This window comes from Pteronotus mesoamericanus, unplaced genomic scaffold (genome assembly GCF_021234165.1).
Source record: "Pteronotus mesoamericanus isolate MK-2021 breed Mesoamerican mustached bat unplaced genomic scaffold, CSHL_Meso_final scaffold_651, whole genome shotgun sequence".
Classification (NCBI taxonomy): Eukaryota; Metazoa; Chordata; class Mammalia; order Chiroptera; family Mormoopidae; genus Pteronotus; species Pteronotus mesoamericanus.
The window spans coordinates 17363621-17388927 of NW_026555325.1; the positions used below are offsets into that span (position 1 = coordinate 17363621).

Below are 25307 nucleotides of genomic sequence, written 5' to 3' on the forward strand. Positions count from 1 at the left end.
TTTAAACTTCAAAAAATTAAATTAAAAATATTTATAGTTTCTTCCAAATTTTTTATTTTTATTTTTGACATTTAACTCTAAATGTGCCAACAACATCTATAGTTTCCTCTTGTTTGAGAGGCCTTGTGTTGACCATTAGTGAAGTTCTACTGTGCCGGGTAAAGGATTTTGCCATCCTGTGTGTTTTATACACACTCCAGGAAGGTAAATTAGACTTTCAGCTCAATGTTTGTTCTGTTTGTTGAGCTGTTGATTTGGTTACAACTTGTTTTGGTGAACACAAAAGCAAACCTTCTGTATTAATAAACTGGTATTTCTTTTTAGTATTGTAAAGAACCAAATCTCTTTGGGCAGAAATTCTATTGGTTGTTGAGAACTAATAGTACTCAAAAGATGCTTGCTGCAAAGGGGAATTTTATTTGTATTATCCATATAGTGTTTAATCTATTTGAAACAACATATTGTGCTTTAAAGGTTTTTTAAAAAATTATCATTAGGTTGTGTTTTATTTTGTTTATTTGTACAGTTCTTTTATAAAACAGTATACCCTAAAACACAGTATGTCATTTAGGTTGAAATGTTTTGAACTTTAAAATTAATGTGCTCTTCCCAACACCTTTCCTCTAAAACAAGCAATTTAATTAATAAATTCTGATAAATAACTTTCTGCCTATAATTATTGACTTTCTGAAAAAAGAAAATGGATGTTTGTGTATTTTTATGAGGCATGTGAATGGCATTCCTGCATTTTTCTCAGTGCCTGATCTTCAATTAGAATTGACATGTAATTACAAAGTGAATTGATGCAATTCTCTGGATAAATCAAGCAAAATTCTCTTCTATATCAGAGATCTTCATATGTCAGACAAAAGTGCACTTTAAAAACTTGAAATATTTTAATAACCAACTCAAAACTCCAATTAAATTTAACCTGCAAACACCTCATGTTTTTGAATTGCTTTATGTTGTTCTGCCATGTTCTGGGGGCATTGTGTTTCTCGTATATAATTCTGAAGACAATGTTCAGACTTGCCCATCTTACTTAAGAATGTCCTCCTTTAATGATGTTTAGAACAGTTAGGAATATTTCTATTTATCAGCCCATTATACTTCGCAAAATATATAATCTGTATTTTGCAAAATCTTATTTCAGTATGTTAAGTATGTAGTGTCCAAGTGTGCATTGGTCTGGATTAGTGTTTCTGTGACCTTGGAAAATTGCTTACTCTTTTGGATTTTTTTTCTTTTCACAGATGCATTTTGTAGGAGTATTTTGAGGATGAATGTTTGCAAATCATTTTGAAATTGCCAAGTACCACATACAGTAAGTAATATGTATTTTTACTTTCCCACTCAATTGCAGTCATGCCAAATGAATTTGGCAGGCGGTCATAAAAGAACACATTTCTATTTATAGTTCTTGATATTTGTGAATATTGAAGAAAAATGTGTGTAAAATACAAAAAATTTGATGAGCTATTTGCTAGTTGTGGTTAAGTTGTATAATTTCAAGATTTCTAATAACTGATTTTACTATTGTTCTATGTACATAACTTCCTCAGTATTTCTTATATATTACTTAATATTTATTTTTTCTTAATCATATGTGGAGAAGAGTGAAGGAAAAAATTAGTGTTATTTTAGCCAGTGTTGATACGGAAATTTTAAAAAGTAGTATTGAATTAAGATTTGCTACATATCAGGTAATTTATACATAGTTCCTTTAATTCTATCCCAAATATTTTAAGTTTATTATTTTTATTTATATTTTATAAAGAAGAAACCCAAGACTCAAGAAGTTTTAATACATTGCTCAATATCTATTCAAAGTGATGAATCTGGGCTTTGAACACAAGACTTAAAAAAAAATTGCCTCTGCCAATAACAGAAAAAGTTAAACAACTTATATTTAAGAGCCTGAATATTTTTAAATGTTCTAACATGTTCTGATTATTTCTTTGGGTTTTTGTTTTACTTAAACATTATCCTAAAAATGTTCAAGGTTTTTGCTGTTTGTCTATCATGTTTTGCTTTCATTTCAAATGATGCTTTCTAATACTTAAACTGTTTTGAACTAGTAAGAAATAAGTGAAAATGTAATTTCTTTAAATAAAGATTATAAATCACCTAAATTATTCTTATATAAAAATGTTTAGAATTAGAATTTTGAAGTTCTCCAGGGGTCTTCTTTCATTCATTAAATACAAGTGCACAATTAAATGCTACCATATTATTATTTTAGAGATAGAAGGCACCATTAAAGCATCAATTCCTGGCCTCCCTATGCCCAAATTCCTCTGGAATACAAGTATAAATAGAATTTCCAAAAAAGGTAGAATCAATGATGGCAGCATTGATGTCTGTACGTTTTCTCCAAATACAACTACTTCAAGGAGAAAAAAGGCAGCATAGTGTAGTGGGTTAAGAATTTAGACTCTGGATACATACCACCTAGCTTTAAATCCTGGATTTATTATTTACTAGCTATGTGACTTTGAATAAATTACTTAATTTTTTTAAAAATGGGTGTAAGATTAGGAACTACCTCATTTATGGCAAATGAGATAACACATATAAAGTATAGCACAGTTCTAGGTACAGAGTAAATGTTCAATAAATGTTAGTTGTTATTAAATTGGAATTGAGTTATTTATATGTTTTAATTCAAGTATGTTTGTCAATAAGCATCATAGCTTCATAATCATGTCATATAAAGTTATATAAACACAACATATAAACACATATAAACACAACATATAAACACAACAAAGTTATTCAGTCAATACTGTTGATTGACATGCTCAAAAAGAAACTAAACTTCAGCCTTCTTTATAAACAGAGCAAGGTGCTTTTTAGTAGACATCGTTATTTCTTTGAACTATTAATGAAGAATCAAACCATTTTGCCAAATATCTGTATACAGGGTGGAGGAAAAAGTAGGTTTACAGTTAGTCATGTGGAAAATAATGCAATAATTGATAAATATTAATACAAGAATAAATTCTGTGTTTCTAGTACTCACAACCATATACATACTTTTGTCTCACTCTGTACACAGTATATAAAATTAGCATACATATATATATATCCTATTGTGTGTATATATATCCTATATACCTAGGCTGAAAGTGTTTTTGTGTTTTTTGGAGAAAAGAGGGGCAATTATGAGGTATTTATGGAGTCTGGAATGTTTATTCTGAAGGAGACAGGGCAAATAAATACAAAGTAAAGAATAATGAAATGATTGTCAAATAGTTTGGGAGAATAATCTCATCCAATGTTTTATTAAACAATTTGTAGAAATTGAGAAATGTGGAGAAGAAAACAATGTTTATTAAGCATTTACTCTGTATCATGCTCTTTTCATTCAACCTCTCAGTTAAGCTAAGCAAATGTCATGAAGTAGGTATGTTATTATTTCTGATTTTCATAGGAGAAAAGTGTAGCACAGAAAGTTTAAATCTATCATTCATGAAAATGTTGCTTGATATTGATATAATTATAAAGCTTCTTTTCTTATCCTCTTAACCTGGGTGTTAAGCACTGAAATGCTGTGGCTGATCTAACTTTCTTTTATTTGCATAAAAACACTGATCCCAAACCTCAGATCATACATGTGAATTCTTTAGTAAACAAATAGTTGGTGGTTTATTTTCAACTAAAACAAATGACAATTGCCTTATATTAAGTGTTAATAGGACAGCTCAGGAATCTAAAGCTAATTGCCCAATTGCCTTGAAAAATGCTGTTTGAATAAAGAAAATTTAAAAAATCAAAAAAGCTCCCTCCCTAATGTCAGAGAGTGTACCTTATGCTTTTATTAGTCTTACTTTTAAGAATTTGAAGTGACTGACCACACATTTTTCTTGCAGTCCTTCAGCCACATTTTGCAATGCAGAGAAGCTTGGAATGTAGAGTTTGACTTATTCATTCTCCTCCCTATGCACCATCTTCTGGTATATCAGCTTTCAGGGACATCCTTTAACGCACTTTGGCCACACCGATACTTCACCTTTTCAACTCCTTGGTGATCTTCATCTGCTTTCATTACAGCCATCCACTGATTTCAGTCCCTTTACACATTACTGCTTGAAAGAAGCCATCAGTAACACTTTACCTGAAAGATATTGTCCAACTTTACTTGAGAGATATTGTCCAATTTACGATGAAATATTGTTGCTCTAAAAAGGAAGGGCTCAAGTCTTTTGCATTCTCACATTACTTTGTTTTAAGACTGAAAGATTTATAGGATGCTTTTACTTTCCATTTCAAGATATGGTCTCTGAAAGACAAAGCTAATTACTACATTTAGTAATTCTATTTCATTTAATTCAATAAATATTTACTGCATGCTCCTAAAATATGAGAGGCATGATGCTCTTCAGTATTAGAGCAAGTGGGACGGAAAGATGAAAATGACTATTAAGAAAATTCTATCTTCAATTTTAGGAAATAAAATATGCCCAGGCAAAAAGCAAAGTGTATGTTATTAGGTTATGGTATCATGAGAGTAGTTGAAAGTAATCAAATTAATAAAGCCATTTCAAATAATTTGAAAAGGTTATATATGCAAAAAAAATAAAGCATTAGAAGAGATTTAAGAAAGGAGATATAATTCTAAATTGCATTCGTTCAAGATTTTATCATGGAGGTTGCATTTGCACTAGGTCTTGATGAGGGGAAAATGTTAACAAAGAAGTCAAGGGAATGGCATCCCCAGGTTTAGAGGTGAAGAGGCGTACTTCATGTTCAGGGAATGGTAAATCAATTAGTTTGGCAAGAAGATAAGTTTCTTGTGTTGGACTAAAACCAGATAACACTGGAAAATAAAGGTGGAGTCCGGTTACAGAAAATACTGATAATCAGAGTAAGAAATTTGAATTTAAATGTAATTGGTACGCAATTTATATAAACAAGAGTATTTTGTGAAGGTCAATTCTGTGAACAAAAAGTTTTTTACTTAAATACTAGTCGAGAGTTGTCTTCATGATGGATTCCAGTTGGAAGACTTGTAGACAAGAAGAACAATATTAGGAAAAAATAGCAATACGAAAATGAATGGACGAGGGTAGTACATGCGGCCAAGCAGTGGGAATGGAGAGGAAGGAAGAGATGCAGGTGAGATTTTGAAAAAAAAATAGGGCCAGGGAATAATAATTAACTCTTGAGTGACATTTGTATGTACTAGGCTTTGTTTTAAATTATTTATATTTGTTATTTAATTTAACTTTCAAACAATTTTGAGACATAGACACTGTAGAATTATTCTCATTTACACAAGAGTAAATTAGGCAGCTCTTAGCGAAGTAGATTGTCCCCGGTCAAATAACAAGAAAATGGTAGGGCTGATATTTGAGTCCAGCTGGTCAAGCTCCAGAATCTCTGCAGGTAACCACTGTACATTATTTAAAAAAAATCTGATATTTTCAGCCTGACTAAACTGGAAAATGATATTGCCAATGGTCAGAGGAATCATTCCCCACCTCCCCAGAGTTTACCTCTCCTTTAAATTCATACTTTGTTCAAACCACAGTAGAATTCCTACCAATTTTTAAATATACCAGACATAATTATTTTTCTGTCTCTATGCACTTGGCACTCTTAACACTGTGCCCATATTCATGCATCTGTGACTCAAGTTCCACACATACTTCAAAATATAGTCTTTATACATCCCTTTCAGTGGCATTTGCTTATTATTGTTGCCAGAATTGTGCTTCCACAGACTTTATTATTATAAACCATTACACTATTCACCTTCATTATTTTTGACATCATATTGATAAATTCAACTGTCTTCATAATAGATTATAAACATTATAAAAGCAGAAATTATTCCATTCATTTTTCTCTCTTCCACAGTGTAATAATTCAAAGGTTTAATGAATGAGGAGGAAGTACCTATATTATTTATCTCAAACAATTATTATAAAAATATCTGTCTCCAGAATACATAGATTTTAATACCCTCTATTTCATGTATATTTTTAAAATAAATGAAATTAAAAACAACTATGTAATAAAAAAGAAAAAAGCCTTTACCCTTTCTTTAAGTCAAGTCTTTGGGAGGGGAGAAAAATTTGACTTTTTAGGGAGAAATATCTCTTATGGTTAGTGACAGATCTCTTGTATATCTTCAATGCTTGGCAACAGGAGAAAAATAATTTATGATATTTCTCAGTTGTAAATTAGAATAGTAAATATGCCATCTTAATATGATTTTTCCTCTTACCTTAGCAGAGCTGAAAATGAAAGAAGTTTAGAGTGCTAAATTAAAGATTTAATATTTTGGGCCCATGAAAGGCCAATTATTTTAGATCTAGTTTACCTATCATACTAAAACATTGTTTTGACAAGGGAAAAAACCAGTGTACCCAGCATAGAGAGTCTCTTTTTTTGCACTGTAGAAGCATAATATACTGCTAAAGAGCATAAACTCCAGTAATGCATGGGTTCAGATCCCCAAGTGAGGCCTTCTTAGCTGTGAGACTGTGTCAGTTATGTGGGCTCTTTGTGCCTAGGTCTCTTACCTTTGAAATGTGATAGTAGTAGTACCATGTCTTCTGAATCTTGTAAAGGTTAAATGAGAGAAAGCACTTGAAGTGACTCCTAACACACAGTAAATTCCTAATAGATATTAGTTACGTTAATTGAACTTCATCTCGTCTATTATAATGTTTAATCTATAAAATTTAATTACAGAATTATTGCTATTTTAAGCCTTTTTATTTTGAATTTTTATGCATTAAGGGCACAAAACACTAATATTAACAAGCAATTATCACATAAATCAAGAAATAGAACATTTTCTGCTTTTCAGAAATCCCTCTTTTTCTGCCTCCCAAATAATATTCCTTTTCCATCACTTCCCTGACAGATAATATTTTTGTGACTATTGTAGTAATCATGTCCCTGCTTTTAGTATAGTTTTAACACTTCTTCATGCATCCCTAATACAAAATTTATTTTAGCTTTATTTTTGGAATTTATATATATAATAATTATATTTCCTGCATGGTTTTGTGTCTGGTCTTCTTTCTTGAACATATATTTCTAAGTTTCATTAATGTTTTTGTACAGCTTATTAATTTTCATTGTTGTGTAGTATGGTATTCCTTTATTTAAAATACTAGGGATTTATTCATTGTTTTGTTGAAGGACATTTGGACTTTAGCAATGAACTTGCTTGGTTAAATTTTATGAAATCTTTAATTTTAGTAGATACTGTCAAAGAGTTTTCCAAAGTAGTTATACCAATTTACACTCCAATCAGTAGTTTATAAGAGTTCCCATGGTTTCATCCTTGCCAATACTTGGAAAAATAGGTCTTTTTAGTTTTAGCAATTCTCATGAAAATATAGTTTACCTTCACCTCTTGAATTAAGGTGGTTATGATAGGTGGTTTAATTGACATATCGATATTATTGTTTGTAAATTGCCTGTTTCTCTTGTCTATTTTTCTATTGTGTTGATTTTTTAAATTGTTAATATGCAGATGTTAGTTATAACTAGATTAAAAGCCCCTTTCAATTAAATGTTGCAAGTACTTTTTTACCCTCTGTGACTTGCTTCTTCAATTTCTTAATGGAGGTTTTGATGAGGAGGAATTTCTAAATTTAATTTCAATTATTTTTCTGCCTTTTTACATTTAGGTCATTTCACTTACAATTGATTTTTGTGAATGGTTTGGGTTAGAAGTCAAGTTCTATTTTCTTTGCAAATGCATATCTAGTTGTTACAGAACCATATTGAGATTTTCCTTTTGCTTATTGATCTTCAGTGCCATCTTTATTATAAATTAAATGTCCATATATGTCTGTATTTTAGAGACCAGCTATTCTTTTAAATTGGTCTGTTAGTCTCTTCTTACTGCTTGTAACACATTTTAATTATGGTCACTTTCTAATTATTCTTGATATCTATTAAAACAAGTTCTCCCACCATGTTTTTATTTAAGGCATTTTGACTTTGCCTCATTTCGTATGAATTTTAGAATTACTTTTTCAAGTTTGATTTAAAAAGTTGTGATTTTCGTTGGGATTAAAGTCAATTTATTGTTAAGTAAAATTTTAAAGAATTACATAATTACTGTATTAATTTATAAACATCGTATATACTCACATAATTAGGTCTTTTTAATTTCTCTCAATTACATTTTATGGCTTTCTGAGTAAAGGCTCTTGTACACTGTGGTTAATTTGTTTCTACAAGTTTTATGAAGTTTAAGCTTATTATATATTTTTAAAACTATTTTCTTTGTGTTTCTTATATAAAGAAATGTGATTTTTTTACATTGACTTTGCATACAGCAGAGTATAAAGTCACTTATTGGTTCCAATATTTTCTTAGTAGATTCTTTTGAATGTTTTACATAACGAACTATGTTGTATGAGGTCTATCTGGGAAATGTCCAACCATTTTTAATATAACAGGAATGATTTGTGCAATATTGATGTAACCTGACAGCCAAGGAGACTGGACTGGAGTGCGTGTGCGTGAACAATGACTTCACTGTACTAGTCAGTGGTGACAGTAGACAGTGTTGAAAAAGTATGTGTGCTGTGTGGCTGTTGCAGTCAAAATGACTGAGTAAGTAGAGCAAGGAATACGCATCAAGTTTTTGCGTTCAGCTCAAACATTCCATTGTGGAAACCATTTGGATGGTTCAGAAGGCCACAGCCATGGGCAACTGGTGATTGGCACCTTCATCACAACAATGTGCCCACTCATGCATCATGTCTCATGCAGAGTTTTTTGGGGAAACATCAAATCATCTAGATGTCTCAGCCCCACTACAGCCCAGATTTGGTGCCTTGTGACTTCTGACTTTTCCCAAAACTAAAATCACCTTTGAAGTGGAAGAGATTTCAGAATGTCAAAGAGATTCAGGAAAATACAGCAGTGCAGCTGATTGTGATTGGTAGAACTGTGTGAGTTCCCAAGGTACCTGCTCTGAAGGGGACTGAGGCATCATTGTCCTGTGTACAGTGTTTCTGGCATCTTGCATCTTCTTCAATAAATGTCTCTATGTTTCATAGTACATGGATGGATACTTTTTGGACATACTTTGACATGATCAAAGATGATTTTATTTAGTAATTATTAAACTTAATACTTTTCTTTCTCTGTCATGTGTTACTGAATTGGCTAGAATTCCAGCATAGCGCTGAATAAAGGTGAGGAGAGTGGACATTCTTTATCCAAATCAAAGGGAATACTTTTACCATTTTACTATTAAGAACGATGTTTACTGTGATTTTTTGGTAATAACATATACTAGATTTAGAAATTTATTTTTATTCTGTCTTTTTTTTGGGATTTTAAATTATAACCTGGTGTTGAATATTATTAGATGCTTCTTCTGTACCTGTTGAGAGTGTCAACTAATTTTTCTTTTTTACTTTGTTAATTTGATGATTGAAATATATATATTTTGTCAGATTTAAATTCCAGCAGCAGAGATACTACTTCCTTGTGCTTAGAGTGGGACCCAGAATGTCAGAGGATTGTCTGAGTTTATTCTCTACCTTTACCTTTTAGCATTTCCCACATGCTTGAATAATGGAAGAAGCCCCTTGTGACACTGTTGTTTCTCCCCCAGTGAGAGTGCTGTTGGTTATTATTTCGTGCTGTGCCCCTGGTGAGGAGGACTCTCGGTTCCTTTGCTCCAGTCTTCCTCTTGGACTTGTGCTGTGCACCTAAGCCTCAGTAGTGTGGCTCTTCGAGCGTTCCTGCCCACTCCCGTGGTGCCCAGCCCAAATGCCTCCTTGACTCTGTGGAGTTCTTTGGTGTAGGTGTCCTGCTCTTCCCCTAGTAGTAACAGAGATCTGCTTTGTATTCGTGTCAGATTCAGGGCCCATGAAAGTTACCTGTCCCTCCAGCAAGGCCAGATAACTTTTGCTTCTACCTCTTTCATACAAACTGTGGATCGTTTCCAGGGCCCTGAGAGTATGAGGGGTTTTTTTTTGTCCTAAAAGGCTAAATTTTTGTTTATGTTAGAGGAAGTCTGGGGAATCAGTAAGGATTTTGTGCCCTTGTATACCAAAGTGCTCTCTATGGTAACAGCTATAACAACTGCCCTGATCTCAATCTTTCTTCTGAGTGGCAAAAAAAGAGCTTGTGAATGAGTGCATCTTCTTTTGTGTCTGGGGTATCCCAGGGTATCTATACTGTTCTGATGGCCTTTCCTGGCCTTTATTTATTTATTTATTTACTTACTTACTTACAATTTTAGCTGTTTTCTTCTTACCGACTTCTATAATTGTACCTATCTTTTCATGATCTGGCAAAGGTGAAATAGTTTACATCCTGTCTTTCCTCAGTGTGGCTGTTACCCTTTGCATTTTAGTTAATCTCTTGGCTAATCTCCAGCTGTCTGATGGACTCAAGAAAAGTTATTTTGCAGATTATCTGGCCTTTTCTCATGGTTAGGATAAGAGCAATATTCTATTGTGAGTTTCACCTTCTAAATGGAGGAAAAACTGCAATTTTTAAAATATATTTTAACCCAACTTTTAAAGTTTTTCAAAGCAAGATGAGTGTTTTTCTCCTTAAATTACCTAGTATTTACCAGAGCCAGAAGGCTTGAATTACTGCTACTTTTAGTAATCTTTTTACACAAATAGGAGTTGTTGCTATCATAGTTTTGTGAGGAATTGAGGCTCAGTGTAATTTTAATATCTTGGTTATTAGAGAATCTAGTCATCTCATATAGTTTTGTTCCTCCAGCTTAGCCATAAGACTTCATCCTCAAGAGTTTTCCAATGGCTCAAGAGACTACTGGACCCCAGCTATCATACCATCATATTTGGTTCTATGCAGCAAGAATGAAAAAAAAAAAAAAAGCAATGACAAAGTGGCTTGCTACCAGCTAATTTAGCCACCTCAAAGGGATTCTCTGTAAATTTCACCCACTATTTAGTACCTAACTATCAACCCTCATTCCTTTTTGATGCAAAAGAAGCTATTAATTATGTTTCAGCTGTACACAGAGCTGCTCTGAATATGTCCCTTGTGAGAAAGGGGAAGATATTGTAGATATTGGGCAGGCTCTTAGCAGTCTCAGGCACTATTAGAGGATGAGAACTACATTTAGGTTATCTTATTTCTGAGGCAGGATAGTGTGAATTAAAATACACAAATTCTGTTATCAAACAGAGCTGGTTTCTGATCTCAGCTTTGCAAATTACTAGTGTTGTGACCTTGAGAAAGGTCTTATCCTAAGTGCTTCTACTTTCTCAGCTGTGAAAGGGCATGATAATAACTATCTTGAAGCATTTTGGTGAGGATTGAATGTGATAGTATATGCAAAGGGTCTATAGGAAAGGATCGATAAATGGTTTCTTTCACTGCACCCACCTTATATAAACATAAATTCAGTTATCTAAGGGGGGGGGCAGAGTCTATTCATGGCTAATGCTTATTGATAGGGTAGGAAGGCAATTTACCTGGTTTCTCTTGGGTAAAGCTCTATCTTTTAGATGGGATTGAATCTCAATTTCTGCTCTTTAAGTATATTATTTTTGTATTTTAAACTATACTGAAATACTGTTCAAAATTTAAGCTTATAATAGTAGCACTTTATATAATGTCAAAGCAAGAAGCAGAGGGAATGAGCTCCAGTTTGAATTCTGCCATTAAAAGTTATGAAATTTGTGAAAGTCATTATACTCCTCTGGACCTGGGTTTTGTCCGCTGACAAATCAATTAGTTGGAGAAGTTGACCTCTACCACCTATTTGACAGCTTTAAAGCACAATTCTGTACATTTTTATTTGCTTTAGACAGATTCTCTTGTACATATTATCTCCTTTGATGCAAAAAATATTCTCTAGACCAGAAAATGAAGTGATAAGGACTTATTTATTCAAACCAGAGTTAAATTTTTATAACAACTGGCTTTGTTGAGAAGTTTTGCTAGTTCTGAAATAAAACAGTAGAAATTAATTGAACAAAAGTGGTGTCGTGTGTTAGGGAATTGGTTTAAAAATCTGGTTGTGAAAATGGGTGGCTTAGACAAACTGTGTCGCTTTGGGCAAGTCACATAAATTCTCTGAGCTTGAGAATTTAAAAAATGGGCAATATACAGTGTCTGGCACAAATAATGCCCTTTTTTATTACAAAGCCTTTTATTACAAAATCATAAACATGTAATTCTGTAACGTAACAATATCACACTCGAGCACACTCTATGACATTTTAGGTGAAATATTCAAATTTAAAGTATACATTGTTACACCCATATTATTCCCCTACCAACCAGGCCTCAAGCAGGCCTTACTTTGGCTGATTTCTGTATATCAAGGCCATCATGAGGATCAAATGAAATCAGAACAATGTAAAAGTACTTTTAAAAACTGGACAAATTCAATTCTAAGTTCTTTAGAAAGTTCTGTACATATGTAAAGTGCAGAAAATTCCCTCCCTTTCTGTTATAAAGATTGTCATGATGATCTTTTACAAATAAAATACAATGAAATAAAGCTGTTAAGGACCTCTTTTAAAGTTTACATTAGACTTTGTCAATCTATTTATTTGCCACAATAAACTGTGTCAAGTGGGAGGTTATTTGGTATACTTCGCAGAGGCCAGGCCAGCAAGATATGTCTGTGACTTTATGTACGCAATGTCTCCTTGAGGTAAATTTCCAGATGTGATCTTTCTCTGCAGCTGAGCATTCTGCTTGTGATCCAGTGAGGCTGAAACAAATAGCAAATCATTTGCTGTGTGTGACCAATAGTGCTGTCTGCTCTCTTCAATCTGCCCGTTTAAGTTGACAGTTAAGGCTGCTACTCTGTAAATAGCACGTTATTAGCAAAAGCATGGTTGACATGTGGCAACATAGTTTCTATGGTTAAACTAACTAAATACTATAGCAGTACCCAGTCTGTAAGAAGATACTCTGCTTTGGGATAAAAGCCTAGATTATTTTTGTCCCGAAACTCATATGTATCAAGCTTTTATAGCCTCTGTTTCTTTATGGGTATATATTTACTCATCTTATTACCACCTTTTTAAACTCTTTTTTAAAAAGATTTGTTTATTTTGAGAGAGAGGGGAAGGGATGGAGAAAGAGAGGGAGAGAAACATCAATGTGTGGTTGTTGCTCACACATCCCACACTGGGGTCCTGGCCTACAAACTAGACATGTGCCCTACAAACTAGACATGTGCCCTAACTGAGAATCAAACCAGCGACCCTTTGGTTCACGGGCTGGCGCTCAATCCACTGAACCACACCAGCAAGGGCCACCTTTTTAAATTCTTGATGTATGAAATATGTATATTAATTACGTAAAGTATACTATTATTATCTGTACAGATTGATGGATATTTACATAATTACACACTTGTGTTACCATTACCCAAAACAAGATATAGAACACTTCCAAACCCCAAGACGGTTCCTTTGCATATCTTCCCCATCAATACCCCATCTCCATATATATTATTAGAATTTTATGTATAATTATATATGTTATTTGGGATTATATATATAATTCCAAAGTAAATATGTATTATTTATATACTTTGGAATTATAACAGTGAGCTTCTAAAAAGATAAGAAGTATTTTGAAGGGCAATTTCAATCTTTTAAAAATTTCTGGTTGTGTTCATAGTTATGAAAACATAAAAAACACATAGACAATACAATGACCTATAATAATATTGTAAGTTATAAACTTCATTTCATACTCACTGAAATTAAACAGAATTGCAGTGTGGAAACCTCATGAAATTCTGCCCAAGTCTCCTACCTGTGAACTAAAAAAATAGAGCCTCCACGCAGGCTGGGGAGTTTTGTATAGGTCATGTTGCCAGGCAACCTCAGTCAGTATCAGAGATTCCCGACTGAGTAGCAGAGAGTCAACTGGAAGGTATCTTGGAAACAAGGGTCCAACAGATAGAGAAAGAGTGAGGAAGATGAGAGGGGAAAAAAAAAGTCACTTGAGCATTTATCTATGTTAGTCATGAGCACAAACAATTTTTTTCCTAATAACATCTAGCTTAGAGCAAAGCTTTTTGGGTTTCTATTTCTTTCACTGTATTTTTCTTCTTTGCTGTGTCTACAGGTATAAGTGCAAAGGTTTGGCAAGATGCATCATCATTAATTTTTAGGAGAGGAGGATGTTACAAATCATTTTTAGCACATACAAACCATTTAACCAAGAGTTCATTGAGATTTTAATTTTATAATACGTTTGATTCAGTTATGCTTAAAATAACTTGATTTTTAAGTTAATAAACTTTGTTAAAAATGGAAAGCGCAGAATAAAATACTATCTGTAGTTAATGCTTTTCTTGGAAGGTAAAAAGGAATAGAGAAGGACAGGTCCCTAGGTCCTTCTGGGAGGGCATCAGAGATGATGCACACCAAGCGAACAGGGTGAGAATTTGGGATGACAACCTCAACTGAGCCCTCTACTCTGAGGACGCAACTTTTATGTGCTTTTTTAGAGAGGTATCTTCTATTCTCCACAATATTGTAGGAGACCTTCTGTATTATCCTATGCTCTAACTTTTCCTCCCTTTTACTTTCCTTCCTTTTTAACAGATGACACACAGAGAAATTAGCATCTGTAAGATAGGAACACGGAGGTTACTGCTAACTTACCACTAATCAGTCTTCCTTTCAGGTGCTTCTTCCTCTGGAAACCAATGCTTTCACGCACACATGTTCTGTGAGTCCCAACTCACAATGAATATTTTCTTTCTCTTCTATATCATCAGACTTTGTCTTTTGATTTCTTCCCATTGAAAAAAAAAACATGCCCAAATATCTTTCTCCTGAAAAACAAAAACACATCTGTGCACAAATCCTCCCTTTATTTTAAGTCCATTTTCAGCTATACAGTAACCCTTGCCACTACTCCCAGCAATGTTTCTGAGAATTGTCTCTATCCATGCCTCAAATTCGCATCCTCTATTCACACCTCAGCACACCGAGGCTTGCTTTTTCTCTGCTTGTCTGAAAAATGTTCTTTCGAAGGTCACTAAAGTTAGTCCTGGGACTACAATAAAATAAACTGCTTTGATCTCTTAGCACAATTTTGTACCATGGACCACGTCCTCTATTTAAAAATATCCTTTCTCCTGGGGTCTACAACAGTGTACTCTCCTGTTTTTCTCTTCTTCCCCCATATTTCTTACCCAGTCTCATTTATGGGCTTATCTTTCTTTCAGATTGGTACTCTATAAAATTCTTTGGAGTACCCTCTTTTTTTCCACACTGATAGTATCACTAAAGAAATTTTACTGGTTCCTGTTGGTTGCTTGTATTAACATTGGTCTGTGGACTTCCTTTCTTTACCTCTCCTGAAATTCAGGTCCCACACTCACCTGCCTTCGGGGCATCTCCGCCTGTGTATTCCACGGAAGCCTTACCATTTTCAAAGTCTATTAGCGAAGTTATGAATACCTCTATTTTTTTTCTATTATAAACTTAATTAAAAATATAAAGTGATGGAATCAATAAATAACAAAATAAAGATAATAATATCAGTATTCTTAGCAATGGTGCTGGCCCTAGAAATCTCAATCTTCAACAGGTCTTTGATGTTACCCAGAACTTATAGATTATAAGCTTCATGAAGGTAGGTGTCCCAGACATCTAGCATAGGACTGGGAACATTTAGATCCTTTACAATTATTTGCTGAATAAATGAAATAAATAGCTTATATGGAATGAATCTTGAATGCTTTACGCTTTTCAACTTGTATTAACAGATTATTTGTCTCCTCAAATATTGATCACAGTAATAGCAATAGCTAACATGTACCGATTAGTTACCTCTGTGTACCACTTCCTCTGATTCTTGTTATATGTACTTAATTTTTACGATGACCCTGTAGGTGTAACTCTTACTGCCATTTTCTAAACATGGGAACAACTAGTGTTAGCTGGGCAAATTGACCTCTCCATTATCTCTAAATGAAAGGGTGGTGGAGGTGAGACTTGAGTCACACTCTGTCTAATACTCCTAACCATGGTATATATTTCTGAATTTTTATAAAAAATAATGCTTTCCATCATTCTGGTTCTTTGTTACAAATGTTCATTGTTTTAATGTTTCTTGCAGTTATTTAGACTCTTCAGTGTCTTAGTACTGGCAAATGACTACAAGCACAAACTTTCTTAGGTATTACCAGTTATCGTTTGGTTTGGTTGGAAATGAAAAGATTAGAATATGTAGTCAGGCTTTGGGTAAGAGAAAAGGTGCTTCTGTAAAATATTAGATGGAAATTATGGAGAAATATTGTGATGGGTAAGCAATATTTTTTTTTTCTATAGAAGGAGATGAGAATACAGGAAAGTTGGGGAAATAAGGGAAAAATAATGGTCACATGGGGAAAACAACTAACACATATACTGCAGAGCCAACTGCAAATTGAAATGAAAGATTTAGGTTAGGTGATTTTTATCACTGAAAAGGAGGAGAATATGGAGAGGAAGTGAGATGAATAAAAAAGGAATATAAGAAATATGATAAAGGGAAACATGATTTAAATATCATCAAAGAGAAGTATAATTTAATAAAATCAGAAGAGTAGGAATAACTAGGAGTTAAAAATGGCATAAAGAACAAAATCCTATGCATCAGTAAATAGGTTTCATTGATTGAGATTGCTTCTTTATACATGTCTTTGCCAAAAATGTGAAGCAAAAAGAAATATAAAATGTTGATTGCTGTTCTGCTGGGGTGGAGCTGAATGGATGTGAGAAACATGAGAATTTTTATACTGATTATGTCTTCTTTGCAGGAGAGTAATCATACAAGCATTTTATTTCTCAGTTTGAACACTGCTTCATTCCACAGAAATTAATAGATAAGAGATTTTGGAATGGAGCACACCTACTGATTTGTTCTGATGGCAATCAGTGGTTAGGATGTATTTACTATGCTTATCAAAATCAAAAGAAAATATTACAACCATTCAGCCACATAAATAGTGGAGCTTTTCTTTGGATTAAACAGATGTTATTGATCGTGAAGCTTTATACTTTTGCTGCTTTAACCAGAAAACTATAAAATCTTTGAAAAAATATGAGCTGTTTGCTTTTTGATTTTGTTCTTTGACTCAAAAGTAAAGTCTGATAAGAAAAACTGGCTATTAATAACTCATAGTTTCTCACTGAGAAATATGTAAACTATAAAGAACTTACTTCGAGAAATGAAATTTAACGATTGAGGTAAATTTGAGTAGGGCGATGAATTTGAGCTTCTTCCCATGCCCCTCATAGTCCTCCAGGACCCTGCTCTGTCCCCCATAGCTAATTTCTGGTGAAGAAACCAAAAGAATTGTTTCCAGAAGTTGATTTAAATGGCAAAGACTGAAGCAAAGTGATAAATGGGCATACATCTTTTGGTGACTCAGAGACATAATATCATTTAATTATTACATTAAAATGATAATTAACATCATTTAGAAAGGTAATTATAGATTAGACATTTAAACACAGACAAGATAGGTTATATTAGTTGTATATAATATCTTTTTTTTTTTTGGTCTCTGAATAGAAACAAATACTAAGGTGCTTGCTTTTAACAGGGAGGTTTCTTTTGCTCATGGTAACTCAATTTTTGAATCTAAACACGTTTGTCATGTCAATAATGATTTTTTTTCAAATTACAGTATACTATTGATAGGAGACCATGTTTTTCTATAGCAATAATCACTGTAGTTGTCAGTTTACTTTCTATTTTTTGTATTTTATTTAACCTTTATTGTATTTTTTCCATTACCGTTTTGTCCCCTTATATCCCCCTCCCCCAGCACTCACCGCACTGTTGTCCATTTCCATGAGTCCTTTTTCCTTTTTGCTCAATCTCTTCATCCCTCTACCCCGCCCCCCGACTAGCTGTCAGCCTGCTCTCCATCTATGAGTCTGTCCCCATTTTTCTTGTTAGTTCAGTTTGTTCATTAGATTCCACATATGAGTGAAATCATATGGTGTTTGTCTTCCTCTGACTGGCTTATTTCACTTTGCATAATGTTCTCCATGGCCATCCATACTGTCGCAAAGGGTTTAGCATGGCATTTTAATCTAAATTATATATAAGAGAAGAATAATTTGGGATTTGAGTAGGTATATCTTCAAAATATTAAAATGTCCTTACATAAATGGAATTTAAAATTTGTGTCATTTCTTTTCTGTAAACTTAGTTGGGTTTGATGAAATACAGACTGCAACAGTGAAAGGTGATTAGAAGTCAGTAGTCTTCCCCATTTTCAATGATCACTTTTAAGTACTACACCTAATGGCTTTAAGAGGGTATTTATTTGGAAGAAAGACCATAAATGCTACCAGAAAAAGACAGTTCCTGAATCTTGGGTAAAACCCCAGGTTTGGAAGTTAGCCACTTGTTTTTGAAAGTTTTAATAGAATTTGACACATGGGGCGAACATTTTTCTTTCCAAATCCACATTGCTTTTGTAATATTGGAGACTAATAAAAAAGAGAAACTTGGCCCTGGCTGGTGTGGCTCAGGTGGTTGGAGGGTCAATGCATAAACTGAAGAAAGGTCGTTGGTTTGATTCCCACTCAGGGCACATACCTAGGTTGCTGGTTCAGACCTCAGTTGGGGCAAATATAAGAGGCCACCGATCAATGTTTCTCCCTCTTTCTCTTTTCCCCCCTCATTTCCTCTCCCTCTAAAATCAATAAACATGTCCTTGGGTGAGGATAAAAACAAACAAACAACAACAAAGGCAAAATAAAAACTAGTTTGCCCCTCTAAAAAAGGGCTAAAATAAATCTACAAAAAAAAAGAAATTTGGAAACAAAACACTTAACTTAGGCTTTGTTTTAACAAGAGTTGCTGCCCATCTTTTCTTTCTTATTTACTTTGTTTTGTGAATAACTTTTAACAGACCTTTGAGTCTGTTGCCCTTTATTTGTTGTATATCATTATAACTGTTTGTGTGACATTGTATTCACATATGCACATGCACAAATATCACATAACTCAGTATTTTCTTCATCACTATTATTGATGTTTTTCTTATTTACTTTAAAATGAAACATACAGTTTGTCATTCAGATAATATATACTATTTCTGGATAATTTGGAAAATAACAAAAATAGTAAGAGAAATGCAAAAAAAAATTATACATTTCCGCCTATTTTTTCAGTACTTTTATATGAGTAATGTAAAAAAATATTGTGACCATATTGAAAATCAGTATCTTGATTTGTTTAATTTCTTATTATTATATAAGCTTTTCTTACGTTATTATAAAATTTCATAACTTTCTAATAGCTGCATAATATACTGTCAGTTAGCTATATATCTATTTTGAACTTTTTAATAATGTTGTCATAATACCTCCATGCACAAAGACTTTTCTCTAATATGGGGGTTTCAAAAGAGTTTTGCAGGAGAGAAATTACTGTTTGAAAGTACGTGATTATTTTTAAGAAGGTAGGTCCAAAAATCATATTTAGTTTTAATACACCACATTTCTTTCCAAAAAAGCTTTTTACTAATTTACATTTCTACCCACAAAATAAAAAGGGCCCATTTAATTCCAGTTGTGCTAAAGTATAATTTTGTCAAAAACAGTGTTTAATTTTAATTTACAGGTCTTTCATTAGTACAGTCCCTAATTAAATTAATTAGTGGTGTTTTTCTTTGATGAAAGGGAAAATGTTGCCTTCATTTCAGTTCCTTTTTCACGTACTTGTACAAATAATGGTAATCTTTGCTCAACTTTTAAATCCTGTAAAGAGACATGCTCTATTCTTTTCTCATACATTTTTTGGAAAATTTTATTTCTTTATAATATTTCTGTTTTCTATTATTAGATTATATAGTCCATTATATTAGATTGCTTTATATTGATTAACAAGTTATAGCCTTCAGCATTTTTATATGACAAGGTGCTTTGTTAATAGGATGTGAATTATAATTCTTTGGGGATATAATCATTTTATTTAGGTATTAGTTAAGTGGGGACTAATTATTCAATATTCTGATTTTTAGTTCTTTATTTACATCTTCCCTCTAATTGCCTGTCTTTTAAGGCATTTAGTTTATAATTAGTAAATTCACCAGAAAGGTTGCAGAGAAAAAAAAAAAACCGTGAAACGGCAAATCAAACTAAGTAGTAGCTTTAATAAGGTGTTTATTTTATTTAAAAAAATTTTTGGATAGATAAATTTGGGTATTTAATTTGGTAATATTTTTAAACTAGTTTTAAGGAAGGTTTATGTTTCTCCCATGTATGAAATATGGTAAAAAAATTCCACTAAATTAAAATATTCAAGCTGGCAAGTAAAATTTGATTTACATTTGTGCAATTTTGTGATAAAATTTCAGAAAGGAGCTCTAACTCATTTTACTTCTAGCATTTTCTGCGGTCAAGTCCTTGTGCATCCTTTCCTTTAAGCTGCTGGGATCCTATTGTGCACTAGAGTTCTGGGGCTTTTTTTTTTTTTTTTTACTCTCCTTAGCTTTCTTTTTGTCTCCCCCTATTTGCTGGCTGGAGCACAGTGACTCTGATATAATTTTACAAGATAATTTAGTATTATTCTTCATTACTTTCTACAAGTATATGCTCCTATTTTCTAAAGAAGACCTAGACAAGAAATAGCCACATAATTCTACACATTTCGAAGAAGGAACACTTGTAATTCATTCCTTACATCTTTTGTCATAAAGAATTCAGAAGCCTTAAGGCCAGTTAGGAAGCTGAGGTTAAGATTTTCTAATGCTTAGATGTCTCAGTGGAAACATTTGTTTTCTTTTTAACCATGTGATTTATGGCAGAAGATGGCCAGCTTGCTGGTAGATGTCTATTGGGAAATGTTTGAATTTCTGCTGTCTGCTCCCTAGATGTCTACTGTTGTCTTTAATCTCTAGGTTTTATATGCAGACAAACATTTTGGATTTCTATTTTCCCCTCTTGGTAACTAATAATGGAGAAGCTTAAGCCACTGGTATGCCATGTTATTAGATGAATACTGAGCAGTCATTAAATAGCTAGAACAAATGAATGATGAAGAATTTTTAGGTTGTATGTAGAAAAATTTTATTATCTTTTGAGGGTCATATACTGTTTTTTTTTACAAGCTTGCATTATGAAACCTTAATTTCATTTATGTTTTAATGATAATTTTTGCTTGTAAAGTCTCATTAACATATATTTCAGGCTTTGACATTCATAGCATCTTCCTAGAATAGATTCCAAGCATGACTAAAAAGGCCAATGTGTAACAAACTGCCTTTACAATTGGCATCTGCCTTATAAACATCCTCTATGAGACTTTATATTCTTTTAATCTTTCTATACCCAATAATTCTTTGTTGCTGTATTTTCTCAACATTAATAATTACATAAAATAACTATATGTTAACAAGAGTTCTACATCTTGAAATCACTCCTAATGTTTATTTACCTCCTTTCTTATTCCTACTCTAGTGCTTAATCTACCTCCTCTATGGATCCTATGCCATAAGGCAGGGATTGTGCTTGTTTCTATGTTTTGTTGTTAGTGCCTAGCACAGTGTTGCCGTCTATATAGACACTCAATTGTATCTGCGGGATAAACGAAAGGAATGCTTGACTTTTTCTAATTAAGGTAATAGTTTTATCTCAAAAGTAATACATGCTTTTCTTAAAATTTCAAACCTACAGAAGACTATAAATCAGTTCTACTCCTCAGAGATTATCAAGTTTAGGCGACAAATAAAGGAACAGTCAGATTGTCAGCTGCAGAAGCTGATTCACTGAAGATTGCAGTGTGATTATTTTGCCAGGCTCTGGTGCTGGATCTAGGTGACAAAGAGAACAAGAATTGAGCCCACTCTTTTCTTTCACCTGGTAGGGTACAAACTTCCCAGATGGCAGGATTGTTTCTCTCCATAGACATGGAATTTGGTGTGTCTCAGCTCAATAAATACAACTTAACCTTTTTTTGCTATCAGCTTTCTGTGACCTACATCTTTCCTATGGAAGGATGAGATGTGAATGGAACAAGGGCATTTTTACCGAATTTAAAGATCTGTCGTCCTATGTTGACCCACATGAGCAACTGTAGGGGATTCAGTTAGTCGTGCCTACAACCAAGAGTTTATTATCATCATGGTCTAAGACCATGTAATTTCAGCAAGAGAATTCAGGTACTTGAATCAGAATTAAATTTGAATACTCTAGACCCCCTTTGGCTGGACTGCCACTAGAGGTACATCAACCAGGCTGGCTTGTACTTACTGTTGGCAGAAAAAAAAGTGCTAGGTTTAGGGATGGACAGGGTAGAATCCCATTTTTTAAAAATAGTTTTATATAATTCCCTACCCATTTCATACTGATAATTATTCAATAGGTGTCCAGGAGAAGGTGAACTATTTTGGGGGAAGGCCAAATTCAGTGAGCCAAGTACCTTGCTCAGGTGGTAGGCCAGGTGGTGATTAGAAGTTTGGTCAGATATCTTTTGAGTAAGTTTTCATGAAGTTCATTCCAATATTCAATAAAAACCTTGAATGATATGTAGTATGGAAAATCTGTCTAAAACCTTGGCTGTCATTTCATTGTTGGGTGGCATCTGCGTCAAAAAACACCACGGCATTGTCAGACTCCAGATGGTCTCGAAATCAGAAAACATGATCCAGTTTATTTTCATGGGCCACGATGGTGTGGCCAGGAGTGGCTGATTTGACTAGAACAGTGATTTTCTGCATTTTTCATTTCATGGCACACATAAACTAATTACTAAAATTCTGTGGCACACCAAAAAAATAGGCACAGTTTTGATTAAGTCATACCTGATGGTTATTGTTGTGTTGGATGGTGTCATTTTTTAAATTTGACAAAGAAAAGAAGTTAATGCCCCTGACTAACTGGTCAGGTATTGCATGTTTTAAAATTTCTTATGGCACATCAGCTGAGAATTGCTGGACTAGAACAGCAGCACTGCAACCTGAGACCATGTCAGATGGTGACTTCGGTGCCTGTATCAAACAGAGCCATCCTCACACAGACCTGTAGATGGAAGCCCTACTCCCATCACCCACCCTTAACTTCTGAACCATATTCACACCGGTACATATGACCTTAAGTCTGCTCTGCTGAAAGGATACCTCAGCCTTATCCTTAGTTATCCTTTTGTCTTAAAGCAGTTGTGGTCAGGTTTAGAGCAGAGGACGAGAGGCATCAGAGGTCATAGAGGAAGAAAAACAGCTCTGTGCCAGCTCTTCACATTTATTCAGCCTAGAGTTCCTATTCACTCATAGCTCAACCAAATGACTCTTCAGTATTTTCAGTTTTCATTATTATTAATGCCAGTGCTTGTTTAATTTTCCTACATTTCTATCAGACCTTTTCTTTCTCAGTCTGTTTTGCATTTATTCATTAAATGTTTAACAAACAGCTCTGTTGTGCCATAAAATGTTTTTGGTATCTAAAAAATAACTTGGAGAATAATAGAATTCTCCTATAATTTCCTAGAGGGAGTAGACAATAAATTAATTAACATATACCAGTAATAGGTACTCTGAATAAATTATATAAGTATATGGCATAGGTGATGGAAGGGCATTCTTTTAGATAAATTGTTCAGGAAAGGAACTCCCTGGGGTGAATAAAGGGTGAAGGGCCGTGCCACTGTGTTACGTAGGGGAACAGCTTCCCAGAGGGAATGTCAAGAATGAAGAGTCTGGAGCACGTTAAGAGAAGGAAATAGAATTAGAAGATGAAGTTACAGAGTAATCAAGGTCCATATTTGGGTGGGTGTTACAGGCCAAGATAAGGATTTGGAATTTATTTTAGATGTGATAGAAAGCCATTGGTGATTAACGAGCAGAACAGAAGAGATCTGATTAAATTTAAATTTTAACAGAATCCACTTGCCTTCTGGAGAATAGTTTATTAGGGGAATGCATTTGAGAATATAACAAATGGTACATGACTGAGTGATCCCACAACTAGGTATATACTTAAGAGAAGTGATCACATATATTCATACAAAAAATTCCTCATGGATGTCCATAGCCACATTATTATTATTATTTATTTTTTACCAACTGACTTTGCAACATAGCTTTGTTAATTCTAAGCATAAGCATTGAAACAGTAACATATTTTTAAGTAGAAGTATTTGACTAAACTTAAAAATCTCTTTTCAGTGAGTGTTTTTTTCCACCAAAGATCTGACATAATTACAGTTTTCCTTCTTTTCAAAAAGTATTTGTCTTGAAGGCAAGAATTAACAAGAATTAGGTGTTCTTCCTCAGTGCAGAAAACTCGGAAACTACTACATTGCGTATTTGCTCTTTTGCCAACATTTTACCTAATTAAAGCCATCCACCTGAACTCTCAGGCTGACTCTATCAGAAAGGCCCAGTGGCCAAAGAAAAGGACTTGAGATGCTGTTTCTTGTGTGGCAGACTGATTGAAAAAGTGGTATCAACAGTAATTGGTAAAGGGTATTGAAAATTGAATATCATAAGTTTTAAAACTATTATATTAAATGCTGGTGATGGCTGATGGTAGAAAGCATTTAGGATTTATCAGTTTGTTGTCAGTTAAAATATAATAGTACTTTAGTAATACAGGTGGAAGTACAAAAGTACTAGCAATACAGAGTAACATATCTAACAGAGAATGCTATTCAAATGCTAAAGCAAAACCTGAATGTCTTCTTTTCTTTTTTAATTTTTAATTTTTTATTAAAATACATTTGTCTCCATTTTCCCTCCACCACTTTCCCCTGCCCCACTCACCCCCACCTCCCACCCTGAGTCCTTCCCCACTTTGATGGGTCCTTTGTACATGTTCCTTGACTTGACCCTTCCCCTTCTACATTATAGCCACATTATTTATGGCATCCAAAAAGTGGAAACAACCTACATGTGTATCAACTGATAAATGGAAAAATAAAATGTGGCATAAATGTACAATGGAATATTATTTGACAAGAAAAGGAAATTAAATATCAGTATATGCTAAAACATGGATAAATCTTGAAAACATTATGGTAAATGAAGACAACAGTCATAAAAGACCATATATTATATGATTCCATTTATATGAAATTTCAGAATGGGAAAATCTATAGAAATAGAAATAAAATCAGTGGTTGTACCTATTATGTATCCAGTATACTAAAAAGTTAATTGATCTTTATATTTGCTTATATGCCCCTCTTAAATAGCAAGCTACTTGAAAAGAGAATTTCACATCTCTTATATATGCCCTCTCTCACTCCAATATATTAAGTTTTAAAACTCCAGTACTAGTAGTTACGGGCTACTAGAGGCAATGGGAGCACTGGAAGATCATAGCAAAGGGGAGCTGTTTTTTTAAGAT

The 25307-nt window shown here is 33.5% G+C and overlaps 1 protein-coding gene across 3 annotated transcripts in view; it reads left to right on the plus strand.

Moving 5' to 3' along the window:
* Nucleotides 1-25307, plus strand: part of GALNT13 (polypeptide N-acetylgalactosaminyltransferase 13) — a 593991-nt gene that overhangs the window by 118369 nt on the left and 450315 nt on the right. For all 3 annotated transcript variants that reach the window (XM_054562685.1, XM_054562683.1, XM_054562684.1), the window contains exon 2: nt 1254-1324. The gene's annotated coding sequence lies outside the window, so the exon portion shown is untranslated. The remainder of the gene's footprint in view (nt 1-1253; nt 1325-25307) is intronic.